This window comes from Sus scrofa, chromosome 3, assembly GCF_054392235.1.
Source record: "Sus scrofa isolate SSC_HxYL_T2T_F1_AM1 chromosome 3, Sscrofa_HxYL_maternal_Yorkshire_Landrace_v2.0, whole genome shotgun sequence".
Taxonomy (NCBI): domain Eukaryota; kingdom Metazoa; phylum Chordata; class Mammalia; order Artiodactyla; family Suidae; genus Sus; species Sus scrofa.
Window position 1 is genome coordinate 99,960,745 of NC_139385.1, and position 12,690 is coordinate 99,973,434.

General features: G+C 38.2%; 1 long non-coding RNA gene across 1 annotated transcript in view; it reads left to right on the plus strand.

The window, feature by feature from the left end:
- Window positions 1-12,240, plus strand: part of LOC102167127 (uncharacterized) — a 99,277-nt gene extending 87,037 nt beyond the window's left edge. The window contains exon 3 of the long non-coding RNA XR_002342721.2: window positions 11,128-12,240. This is a non-coding gene — a long non-coding RNA (uncharacterized LOC102167127). The remainder of the gene's footprint in view (window positions 1-11,127) is intronic.
- Window positions 12,241-12,690: the final 450 nt, after the last annotated feature.

The window sequence follows — 12,690 nt, forward strand, 5'->3', positions numbered from 1 at the left end:
GTCTCCTTCTCTTTAATACTGGAACTTTTTGACTGCCTTAACCAATAGAGAGTGACAGAATGCTACCATGTGATTTCTAAGGCTGGGTCATAAAAGGTGATGGAGCTTCTACCTCACTCTCTAGCATACTTGCTCCTTGGAAGCCAGCCACTAGATTGTAAGGAAGGCCAGACCATATGGAGAGATCACATGAAATATTCTGACTCACAGTCTTCTCTGGAGTTTTAGCCAACAGCCAGCCTCAACTACCACACACATTAATGAGGAAACTGTTAAGATGACTCCAGCACCAGCCACTGTCTGATTGCAACTACATGAATGACTCTTAAGTGTGAACCACCTAATTGAGCACAGTCACCTCCCAGAACTGAGGGATGGCAGTAATAGAAGTTTTGTTGTAGTTTCACACCACTAAGTTAGGGGCCAGCTGGTTAGGTAGCAAAAGATATTTAATATGATGCACATGCAGACTGGGCATGAAGATTTTGCCACTAAAATTCTCTAACACAAAACAAAACAGAAAAACAGGCTTTCAGTGTATTCGCTTCTGGTCACTTCCATATATAAGTGACCACAGTCAAAGTTCTTAAATAAACGTGATTTTTAAGACTGTGATTTTTAATACTTTGGATCTTCCCTCCCCCACACTTCATGTTAATGGTGACTATCTTGGAAATGCCCGAAACAATGTACCTGGGGTGAAGGAGACACACTTAATATCATCTTTGAGAGTATGTTCAATCTTTATATGGCAGGCATAAATGTAATCTGCTGGAGTATTTAACTTCCTAGCTACCCACCTCTCAATCTCCCCCTCCTGCTTCAGAATGAGATACTGAAGCTATCAACTTTTTTAACCTAGCAATGTTCTGAATTGTTGAACTCTCGATAAACCTAGATTTCAAGAGGTAGGCATAGGGTACCTCCCTAAGCAAAATGATGAATTCCCTTCCACATCTGCTTGCCCACTGGCTAGCTCTGACCTGAATTTAACTTTTTCTTGTAGATCTTTGCTAAAAGTGGAAAGAAGCAGCTAACAATCACCAACCAGCATTCTGAATCTTTTCTTTCATTTTCCCTAGAGCTACAGCCTTGTTGGGCATGCGGTATGCCTTGCAAGGTGAACAAGTTTCAGTTTGACTAAGAATTTTGATGACCCAAAAGCTATGCCTTCATAATGCAAGGGTCACTAAATTTTTACTCTGCAGTAACTAGATCCTTAACACAGAAATCTACCACATCAATTTACTTGATATCAATTTTTTAAAAAATCTATCATTTGCAGCACCCACTTCCAGATACCTACCTTGAATCATTTTGGATTAGATCCAGCTATGAGTAACAGATAAATAAAAATAACAATGGCTTACACAAGATAGAGTTCTTTTTCTGTATAATGTAAGAGGGCCAGAGGTAAGCAATTTAGGATGTGTATGATAGTTTCATGACCGTCAAGATTCAGCTTCTTCTATCTTGATGCTCTGACCTTCTTAACCTGCTGCCTCATGATCCAGAATAGCTGCTTGAGCTCCAATCATCACACCTACTTTATAACCAGTAGTAGGGAAAAAGAGAGCAAAGAAAAGTATGGCTTTTTTCTTTAATGGTCATTATTAGAAGTTGCATGTACAACGTGCACTTATAGTCTATTCACCAGCAATTAGTACCTGGCTACTCTTAACTGGGAGGGAAGAAGGGAAATGTCTTTATTGTGGGTGGTCATGTACCCAGAGTAGCTCTTGCTTACAGCCTCTTTAAAATCACTTAGGTCTGTTTTATATTTCCTTTATATAGTTTTCTCATGCACTTAAGCTTTTAAAGAACTGTGCTATGTGAGGAAATATTACTGGGACTTAATCAGAAAGGAAGTATTTCTGGATGATAAAGCTAAGAAAATCAACCCTTGTCTGTCCTTGGGATCTGGACTCCTAAGACCTCACTCACCCCTGGTAACTAAATCCCCCATACCAGCCCTCATTAACCACTTTCACAGAAATCCCTTGTCCTCCCAGAAGGATTTATTATTTAAGTTTTGTGGAGGCAATTAGAAGTTTATAGTAAGATTTAAACTTGATAAGAACCCCTGTGGCCTTTTCTATATTTCAGCTAAATAATCTGACCAAGGTTGTTTTCCCCTTTGTTTTAAAAACTTTGTCAAATCTGGCACTGGAAGAATAAGGTCTGTTTGCTCCAGTAAAAGCTTCTTTTTATCAACAATAATTTGATAGGAGATAATGAGACTTTTCTCTCATATCTAAGAGGAAGATGAATGAGGTATTCAGGTGATAAAAATTTGTCAACTTAATTCATTCAAAAATGCCAACCGAGCACTTCCTATGTAGCAATGCTAACTGTTGGGGATGGAGTGATGAGCAGAGCAATCCTGTCTTGACTGTGGTTGGCAGACTAATGGCCCACAGAGATGATTCTAAGTCTTAATCTACAGAGCCTATGAATAAGTTACCTTATGTGGCCAGAGATGCTTTGCAGATGTGAAGTTAAGGATCTTGAGATTAGAAACTGTCCTGGAATATCTGGGTGGACTCTAAATACAATTTCAAGTGTCTTATATAAGAAGAAGGTAGGGAGATATTTGGAAGAACAGGAAGAAGGTAATGTGACAGTGGAGGTGGGGGTGGAAAGGTAATGTGATGCAGACCCCTGAGCCAAGGAGGGCAGGTTGCAGAGGTGGGAGAAAGCAATGGAAAGTGTTCTCCCCTAGAGCCTCCAGAGGGAGCCCATCCAGGCCTGCACCTTGGTTGCACTCTAGTGAAACTGGCCACTGAGTTCTGGGCTTAGGACTGTGAGAGAGTACATTTCTGTTGTAAACAACCACGTGTGTGGTTAATTTGCTATGGCCGTAGGAAACAAATACACTGCCTTTCATTGAGTTGACAATCTAGTGATTTAAAAGGCAACTAAAATGAAGCACGAAATGATATATAATCATAAACTTACAAAAACAGTGTAGGTTCGTTTGAGTAAGACAGAGGGGGAGGGTTCCATCATCAACATCGTTCACCAGAGTGGTACGTTTTTTACTAAAGATGAACCAATATTGACACATCATAATCATGCAAAGTCCATGTTGTGCCTAAGAGTTCGCTCTTGGGTTGTACATCTCTTGGGTTTGGGCAAATATATTCATCACTATATTCATCATTATAACATCAGAGTATTTTTATTGCCCTAATAATCCTCCATGCTCTGCCTATTGATTTCTAATCCCTTCCCCAACCCCCTTCCCATACTCAGGCAATCTCTGATCTTTATAGTTTTGCCTTTATCAGAATTATACAGTATGTAGCCCTCTCATATTGGTTTCTTTTACTTAGTAATATACATTTAAATGTTTTCCATGTCCTTTCATAGCTTGATAGCACATTTATTTTTAGCACAGAATGATATTCCATTGCCATATATTTTGTCCATTGACCTACTGAGGACATTTTTGTTGTTCCCAAGTTTTGTCAATTATGAATAAAAGTGTTACACATATCCATGTGCAGGTTTTAGTGTGGACATATATTTTCAACTCATTTGGGTAAATACTAAGGAGCAAAATTGCTGGATCATATGGTGGGAGTATGTTCAGCTTTGTGAGAAATCACCAAATTGCCTTCTCAACTGACTGTACCACTTTGCAGTCCCACTAGCAGTGTATGAGAATTCCTATTGCTTCCCATCCTCGCTAGCATCCACTGTTATCAGTGTTTGGATTTCAACCCTTGTAATATGTATGAGTGATATATTATTATTATTATTATTATTATTATTTATTGTCTTTTTTTAGGGCCACACCTGCAGCATATGGAGGTTCCCAGGATAGGTGTCAAATCAGAAATATAGCTGCTGGGCTGTGCCACAGCCACAGCAATGCTGGATCCTTAACCCACTGACCGAGGCCAGGAATCAAACCTGCGTCCTCATGGATGCTATTCAGATTCATTTGCACTGAGCCATGACAGGAACATCTCTCATTTTTTAATTTGAAACTCCCTGATGACATATGATATTGCACATCTTTCCTTAGCTTATTTTCTATCTGTATATGTTCTTTGGTGAAGTGTCTGTTAAAGACTTGGTCCATTTTTAAATCAGGTTGTTTGTTTTCTTATTGTTGGATTTTAAGAATCCTTTGTATATTTTAGATAACATTGCTTTATCAGGTGTGTCTTTTGAATGTATTTTTCTCCCAGTCTTGGGCATGACTCCTAATTCTCTTGCTTTTATCTTTTCATCGATCAGAATTTTAAAATTTTAATGAAGTCTAGTTTATAATTTTTTTTGGGGGGGGGTCATGTTTTGGTGTGATTCCTAAAAAGTTATCACCATACCTCAGGTCATTTAAGGTTTTCTTCTTTTTATATTCTAGGTCTTCTATAGATTTGTGTTTTATATTAAGTCTATGATATATTTTGATTTGATTTTTGTGAAGGATATCTCTGTTGATATTATTTTGATTTATGGATGTCCAGGTGTCCCAGGACCATTTGTTGAAGAGATTATCTTTGACCCTTTGTATTGCTTTTGCTTCTTAGTCAAAGATAAGTTGACTATAGTTAGGGGGGTCTATTTATGGGCTCTTTATTCTGTTCCATTGATCTGTTAGTCTGTTCTTTCTATTGTCTTGATCACTGCTTTCATAGTAAGTCTTGAAGTTGGGTAGTGTCAGTCTTCCAACTTTGTTCTTCTCCTTCAGTTGGCAACTGTTTCTTCAGTTGTTCAGTTCAAATATTTTGAAGTTGCCCTTGACTCCTACATTTATCTCATACCCAATATATAATCCAATAGGAGATTTTGGATAGAAAACAGATCCAGAATCTGATCATTTCTTGCCATCTACCCTGCTACTTTCATGGTCCAAGCCATCATTACTTCTTAGCTTTATTATTGCTACTACCTCTGAGTTAAACAGTCTCTTTGATCCTACCTTGTCTTCTTATGGTTTAGTCTTAACACATTAAGTAGAATGATTGAGTCAAAACTTAACTCCCTCTGCTTCCCTGATGCCCTCTGATGGGTCTCTAGCTTATGTAGGATAGAAGCCAATGGTCACTTGGGCTCTACAAGATCTATTCTCCACACCCTACTTGTAGATATAACTTTATCCTCTACTTCTTCAGTCCAGTCACACTGGCCTCCTTGCTGATGGTCAAAATTGCCAGGAATGCTCTCTCTCAGGGCCTTTGCAGTTCCTCTCTCTGTAACCATCTGCTTCCTAATCATCATGTGACTGGATTCCTCATGCCCTCAAGTCTTGGCTCAAACATCATCTTCTCAGTGACCACTATATTCAAAATTGCACAATTCCCGAAATTTCCTTCACTCTGGCACTCCGTATCCCTCTTTCTGTTTTATTTTTCTCCATAGTACACATTGCACTTTAATATACTGTATAATTTATTATTACTTTAAAAATCTAGTTCTCCCCTACCCCCTTGGAAAGTAAGTTCTATAAGGGAAGAAATTTTGTTTTGTTTAGTACTTTATTCCTAGTGCCTGAAACATTTTCTGGAATATAGTAGGTGCTCAATAAGTGATACTTGCATGAGTGAGTGAATGAATGCTGTGTTGGTGACAATTTTACTTGGAGACATTTCTGTGGTTTCTCATTTGGTTTTGGAAACTCACTTGATGTTTACAGCATGCAACTAAGAACCAATTAGGTCTGTTGCCCTGTTCCATTTTGGACAAAAGGAAGATGAGACACTAGAAGAATAGTGTCTCAGCAATGAGTCAGTACATCTAAATACATACTAAAAAAAAAAAAAAAAAACAAACAACAAAACATATGACATACTTTTTTAAAATGCTTGTGTTTACTCCCTAGATAGAGTTTCCTACTAGGTTTGCCATGCAGGCTAAGATACTGATCCTCTCATCCCTTAGGAAGGCTGGAGTGATTGGAACTCTGGAGAAGCTGTCTTGTCTGGGGAGGGCAGGAGCAGAGGGTCTGGAAGCACATTCCTGGTGCGTGCTGGGCATAATGAAGAACTTTACATACTCATCTGGCCTGGCTGCCATATTGGAGCATGGATACTACTTCAATATCTCCTCCATCATCTCGCTGTAGGGTATTCTGCTGCCTATCATGTGTGAGAAGTTCACGCACCACTGGGTGATTTTATGTGCTAGGTGTACTGGCCAAGGGTGAAGTTCAGGGTGATGCCAATTGTGGTTGGGGAGTCCCAGTGGAGGTTCCTTGTGATTGCACTTCCAGACAGGAATCCAGACACTCCTTCTTATCAAATGCTAGATTCTTCTATCCATTCTCCATAGATGAGTCCTCTTAGTGTGTCGGCATTCTGTTTTACTAATATACGTGTTCTGCAAGTCACGGCTTCATTATTATTTTGAAATATTTGATATAGAAAGTTCAATTGGGTTTAAAATCTCTTCATATTGTTATAAGACATTGTATAGTTACATTGTACAGGCAATGGAAGAGCTCAAATTCTTTAAATATAGTTTCAGCTGTTGTAAATTTTTGAATGGTTGCATAAGGGGATTTACATTTTAAAAATCATCTGCTAGTAAGAATAAAGTTTCTCTCCGTGGTACACATCAAAAATTTATAGTGATTGTTATTAAAATGTCTTGCACAGGAATTGAATAAAACCATTCAAACTATAGCCATTCACATTACTTGGTAATTCAATTTTTTGTTTTGTTTTGTTTGCTTTTTAGGACTGTACTCGTGGCATATGGAAGTTCTCAGGCTAGGGGTTGAATTGGAGATGCAGCTGCTGGGCTATGCCACAGCCACAGCAACACAGGATCTGAGCTGAGTCTGTGACTTATACCATAGCTCACGGCAATGCTGAATCCTTAACCCACTGAGTGAGGCCAGAGATCAAACCAATGTCCTCATGGATCCTAGTCAGGTTTGTTAACCACTGAGCCACAACGGCAAGTCTTAATTCAGTTTTTTTTTTTTTTTTTTTTTAAATGGTTAAAGTGGCTTCACTATAAATGTTGAAAGATTTTAATTGGAAGTTTTATAAAAACTCTGTTTAATACCCTCCCTAATTTTTGCATTTTATTTTTCTTACCTTAATAACATAAAGAAAAGGACTTTAACCAGAATTCATATAGAGGTCTCTCAGTCCCCTTCAATTTGCCTCTGTGTTCTTCACAGATGGTATTTTTCTCAGTGTTCTTTGGCATGAAAAAAGTTGGGGAGTACTAGCCTATGCTATCTGTTCCTTTTCTCAGTCAGAGAGATGACCTTTCCGATCTTAACAAGGAACAAATGAACTCAGCCTGTGAAAATGGCCAGGAGAGTTGGTTCTGCCATTTGCAGGTCAGAGATGCTGCCAGGCAGGACAAGGCCGCTTTCACTCATGAACTCGTGGATTACTCATACTGTCAACAAGCTGGCTAATGAGAGGCAGACATCAGGCCTCAAATTCTCAAAATTCACTGGCACAACCCATCCTTTACAATTTTCTAATCTACAATGTTACTCTTCCCTTATATGATCTTGATAATTATTGTCTGTATTAACCTGTCCCTCATGCTTTCTTTTTACTTGTAATTATAAGGATGTCAGAACTGAACCCTCGCTTCCTTTTTATCCTGTCTTATTTTCCTCAAGTGTCTTGTTGAGCAAGACGCTTGTTCTTCTTAAGGGTTAAATCATGCTTATCTAATTCTACTGATAAAACACATCATAATCTTATAAAATAAACATGAAAACTGTTCCCAAATGTGCATTGTCTAACAATACCCTTTCTTTAAAAAAAAAAAACAAATCTCTAATCAACTACATTTTATATATTTATTATTTAACCCAATACATTTCACTTCCCTTGATCAGTAAGTACATTTCCCTTTGGTTAGAGCTGCCAGTCAGACTATCCTTAGGCCTGGGCAGGGTGGGAGGGAGAAATCTGATTCCTGGTAATACTCATATGTCTAGTATATTACCCATCATTTCTGATCTAAAATTAGTAATTCCAATCAAGAGAGAAACCAAGGTAGAAGGTAGGCAAACAGTTTATATAGCTACTGGATGTTTTTTCAAATCCAAAAATAAAAAAATACGAGTTATTCTCTTTTGAGTGTTATATTTTTTTTCTAAGCATTGTATTGCTCTGTGTAGACCTCATTCTTCTCAATCGGACTGACATTCAGTTTCATAAAGTAGCCTACCTCTAATTACACCTGAATTCTTAACAAGATTAGAATACATTCTCTCTTACTACCTATTGAAAAGGGAAGTTCACTTTGTAAAGACGTAACTTTATTTTTCCTTTTGAGGAACAAGTGAAGATTCAATGAAATGTGAGGAGTGGTAACATCATTTTCTGTTATGTTATTTATAAGCATTTGCAACTAAATTATTTTCTGGATAAATTTTATTCACAAAAGAGACCATAGCTTGCTTTTCACATTTTTATAATCTCACACACCATAATTGTTCTCCAATGCATTGTTAAAGAAATGCCTGAAAGATCCAATTCCTTTGGTGAGAGCCCCACAGCAAGAACAGTTCTCTATGGAGGGGGCCTTGTGTCATGTGGCGTGGACATTGCAAAACAGCAGATTGGTAACAGAGGAGAGCTCAGGCACAGCAATTCTGATTCCTAGAGGTTTGGCTTTCTTCCAAATACTAGTAGGAGGAGAGCTGATTTATAGGAAGCAATTAGACTGGAGGCACATTCCATCAAGACTGAGTGTTCCTCTCACTGCCACCTATGGACCATGTTATCTGAATCACTGGGAGCGTGTTAAATGTGCACATTACGAATCCCATTCTAAACTGTGAATGAGACTCTTTGGAGGTGGGACTGGGGGATCTCAACTTCTGAAAGCACTTCAAGGGATTCTTTTTAAACTAATTTTTAAATTTTTGCGATAATTTTAGATTGACATGCAGTTGTAAGAAACGCTACTACTAATAATACAGAGAGCCATTTTATATCCTTTCCCAGTTTCCCCAATAGTAACAGCTTGCAAAATTTCAGTATGTAATAACTTGGATATCGATACTGATACAGTCAAGTGAAGAAAAATTGAGGATCCCTCAAATAGACCTTGTAGAGCCACACCCACTTACCTTCTGTCCCTACACACTCCTTAATTTTGGGGAGCCGCTAATCTATTTTCGCTTCTTGTAATTTTGTAATTTCAAGAATGTTGTATAAAAGGAATCATACTATGTATCCTTTTGGGATTGGATTTTAACTCACAATAATTCTCTGTAGGTTTATCTAGCTTTTTGTGTGCAACAATAGTTTGTTGCTTTTGTTAGTGAGAAGTATTCCGTAGTATGGAGGTTACTACAGTCTATATTTAATCACTGACCCACTGAAGGGCATTTCCAGTTTTTAGGTATTATGAATAATAATTTGTGTAAGGTTTTTGTATGAACCTAAGTCTGTTTCTCTTGAATGAGTGCCCAGCCATGCAACTGCTATGTAGTATGATAGTTGCAAGTTTAGTTTTTTAAAAAAGTGGCATTCCTGTTGTGGCTCAGTGGGTTAAGAACCCAATTAGTATCCCTAAGAGCAGGTTCCATTCCTGGCCTTGCTCAGTGGGCTAAAAATCCTGTGTTGGCTCAAACTGCGGTGTAGTTTGCAGATGTGGCTCAGATCCTTTGTTACTATGGCGGTGGCATAGGCTGACAGCTGCAGCTCTGTTTCGACCTCTAGCCTGGGACCCTCCATATGCTGCAGGTGGGGCCCTAAAAAGGAGGCGGGGGAAAGCAGAAGAAAAGAAAAGAAACTTGCCAAACTTTCCCAGAGTGGTTGTACTGATTTTACATCCCTACCAGCAGTGTATGTGACCTTTTACTTTGCATCCTTTCCAGCATAAGATATTGTAACCATATTTTATTTAAGCTATTCTGAGAGGTGTGTAGTGACATTTCACTGTGGTTTTAACTTGCATTCCCTGATAGTTAGATGTTGAACCTCTTTTCATGTATTTATTTGTCATCTATATATCTTTTTTGTTGAAATATCTATTCACATCTTTTGCCCATTTTTATTTTTAAATATAAAGTTTGAAAATTTAATTTATGTAGGCCATCCCACAGCCTATGGAGTTCCTACACCTGGGATCAGACACAAGCTGCCATTACGACTGTGGCAACACTAAATCCTTAAACCCACTGTGCCAGGCCTAGGATAGAATCTGCATCCCAGTGCTCCAGAGACACCATAGGTACCATTGTGCCACAGTGGGAACTCATCTTTTTCCCACTTTCTAATTGGATTTTTTAGGACTTTTTTTGAAGAGTAACTTAAATGTTAACAGCAAAATTGAGTGGAAGGTACAGAGATTTCCCATGGACTCCCCCTCCCCCCCAGCACAAGCAGCGCTTCCTCCATTATCAACATCTCCCCCCAAAGTGGTATATTTCTTACAATTGATGAGCCTACATTGAAACATCATAATCACCTGAAGTCCATAGTTTATAATAGGTTCACTCTTGGTATGGTCCATTCAATGGATTTGGACAAATGTACAGTGACAAATATCCATCATTGTAATATCACACAGAGTATTTTCACTTTCCTAAAACTTCTGTACTTCACTTATTTATCCTTCCTCCCACTCCCCAACCTCTAGTGACCAATGATTTTTTTTTCTGTCCATTTTTTTTTTTTTTTTCTTTTTAGGGCTGCACCTGGGACATATGGAAGTTCCTAGGCTAGGGATTGAATTGGAGCTGCAGCTGCTGGCCTATGCCACAGCCATAGCAGTGCTGGATCTGAGCCATACCTGTACCTTACACTGCAGCTTGCAGTGACTGATCCTTAACACACTGAGTGAGGCCAGGGATGGGACTGAAATCCTCATGGATACTATGTAGTGTTCTTAACCTGCTGAGACACAGAGGGAACTCCTCCATAGCTTTGCCTTTTCCAGAATGTTACATAGTTGGAATCATATAGTTTGTAGCCTTTTCAGATTTTTTTTTCCATTTAGTAACATGCATTAAGTTTCCTCCATGTCTTTTCATGGCTTGATAGCTCCATTCTTTTTAGTACTGAATAGTGTTCTGTTATCTGGATGTACCACAGTTTATTCATGCATTTTCCTACTGAAGAGCATCTTCTTTGCTTCCAAGTTTTGGCAGTTAAGCATAAAGCTGTCATAAATATCTGTTTGCAGGTTCTTGTGTGGACATGTCTTCAGCTCACCTGGGTAAACCAAGGAGTGCGATAAATGGATTGTATGGTAAGAGTTTAGTTTTGTAAGAAACCACCAAACTGCCTTCCCAAATGGCAACATCTGAGAATTCTGTGGCTCCACATTCCTCATCAGCATTCAGTCTTATCAGGGTTCTGGATTTTTGGCCCTTATAAGAGGTGAGTAGTTCTATATTATCGCTTTGATTTGCATATCCTTGATGGCATATGATACAGAGCATGTTTTCATGTACTTACTGGCCATCTGTATATCTTTGCTAATGAGATGTCTTTGGGTTTTTTTCTGCTGAGATTTGAAATTTCTTTATATATTTTATACAGTAGTTTTTTGTTGGATGTATGGTTTGCACATATTTTTTTCCAGGCGATACCTTGTCTTTTCATTCTTTTCCCAGAGTCTTTCACAGAGTAAATATGTTTAATTTTGGTGAAGCTGAACTTGTCAACTTTTTCTTTTATTGTTTGTGCTTTTGATGTTACGTTGAAGAGATCTGCTTGTCTTGAGATCCCTAACTTTTTACATGTTTTTTTTTCCCCTAAATGTTGAATAGTTGTATTTTTTATATTTAACTTTGTGATCCATTTTGAGTTAATGTTTGTATAAAAGATGAGACTTAGGTCAAGGGTTTTTTTTTGCCTTTGGATGCACCTTTTGTTGAAACAGCTGCCTTTTCTCCATTGAATTGCCTTTGTACTTTTGTCAACAATCAGTTGGATATATTTGTGTGGGTCTATTTCTGGGTTTTCTGTTTTGTTCCATTAATCTATGTGTGTCCCTCTGACAGCACCACACAGTCTAGATTCCTGTAGCTTAAATCTGTGGACAGATTTCTTCCATTTTATTCTCTCTTTTCAAAGCTGTTTTAGTGGGAGTTCTGTGATGGCCTAGCGGGTTGAGCCTCCTGTATTCTCACCACTGTGGCTCTGGTTGCTGCTGTGTGGCATAGGTTCAATCCCTGGCCCAGGAATTCCTACACACTGCCTGTGTGGCACAAAAGAAAAAAAAATACCAAAAAAAAAACCCCAAGAGAGAACCTGAAATAAATGTTGCAACTCTCATTTAAAAAAAAAAAAATTGTTTTAGTAATCCTAGTAGCGTTGCCTTTCCATATAGACTTTCCATATAACCTTGTCTATGTCTATAGAAATTTAGCTGAAATTTTCATAGGAATTTCCTTAAACTTGTATATTAGTTTGGTAGAGCTATGTCTTTACTATTTTGAATTTTTTAACCCATGAACACAACACGTCTTTGTCTGTTTATTCTTTGAGTTTTTTCATCAATGTTTAGTAGTTTTCAGCGTCCAAGTCTGTTTGTGTTTAGTTAGAGTTACACCTACCTTGTTGTTATTATTATTATTTTTAGTGATTGTTAATTGCATTTTTTTTTTTTGGGATGCACTTGTGGCATATGGAAGTTCTCAGGCTTGGAGTTGAATTGGAGCTACTGATGCTGGCCATAGCCACAGCCACAGCAACGCCAGATCTGAGCTGCATCTGCAACCTACACTACAGCTCATGGCAA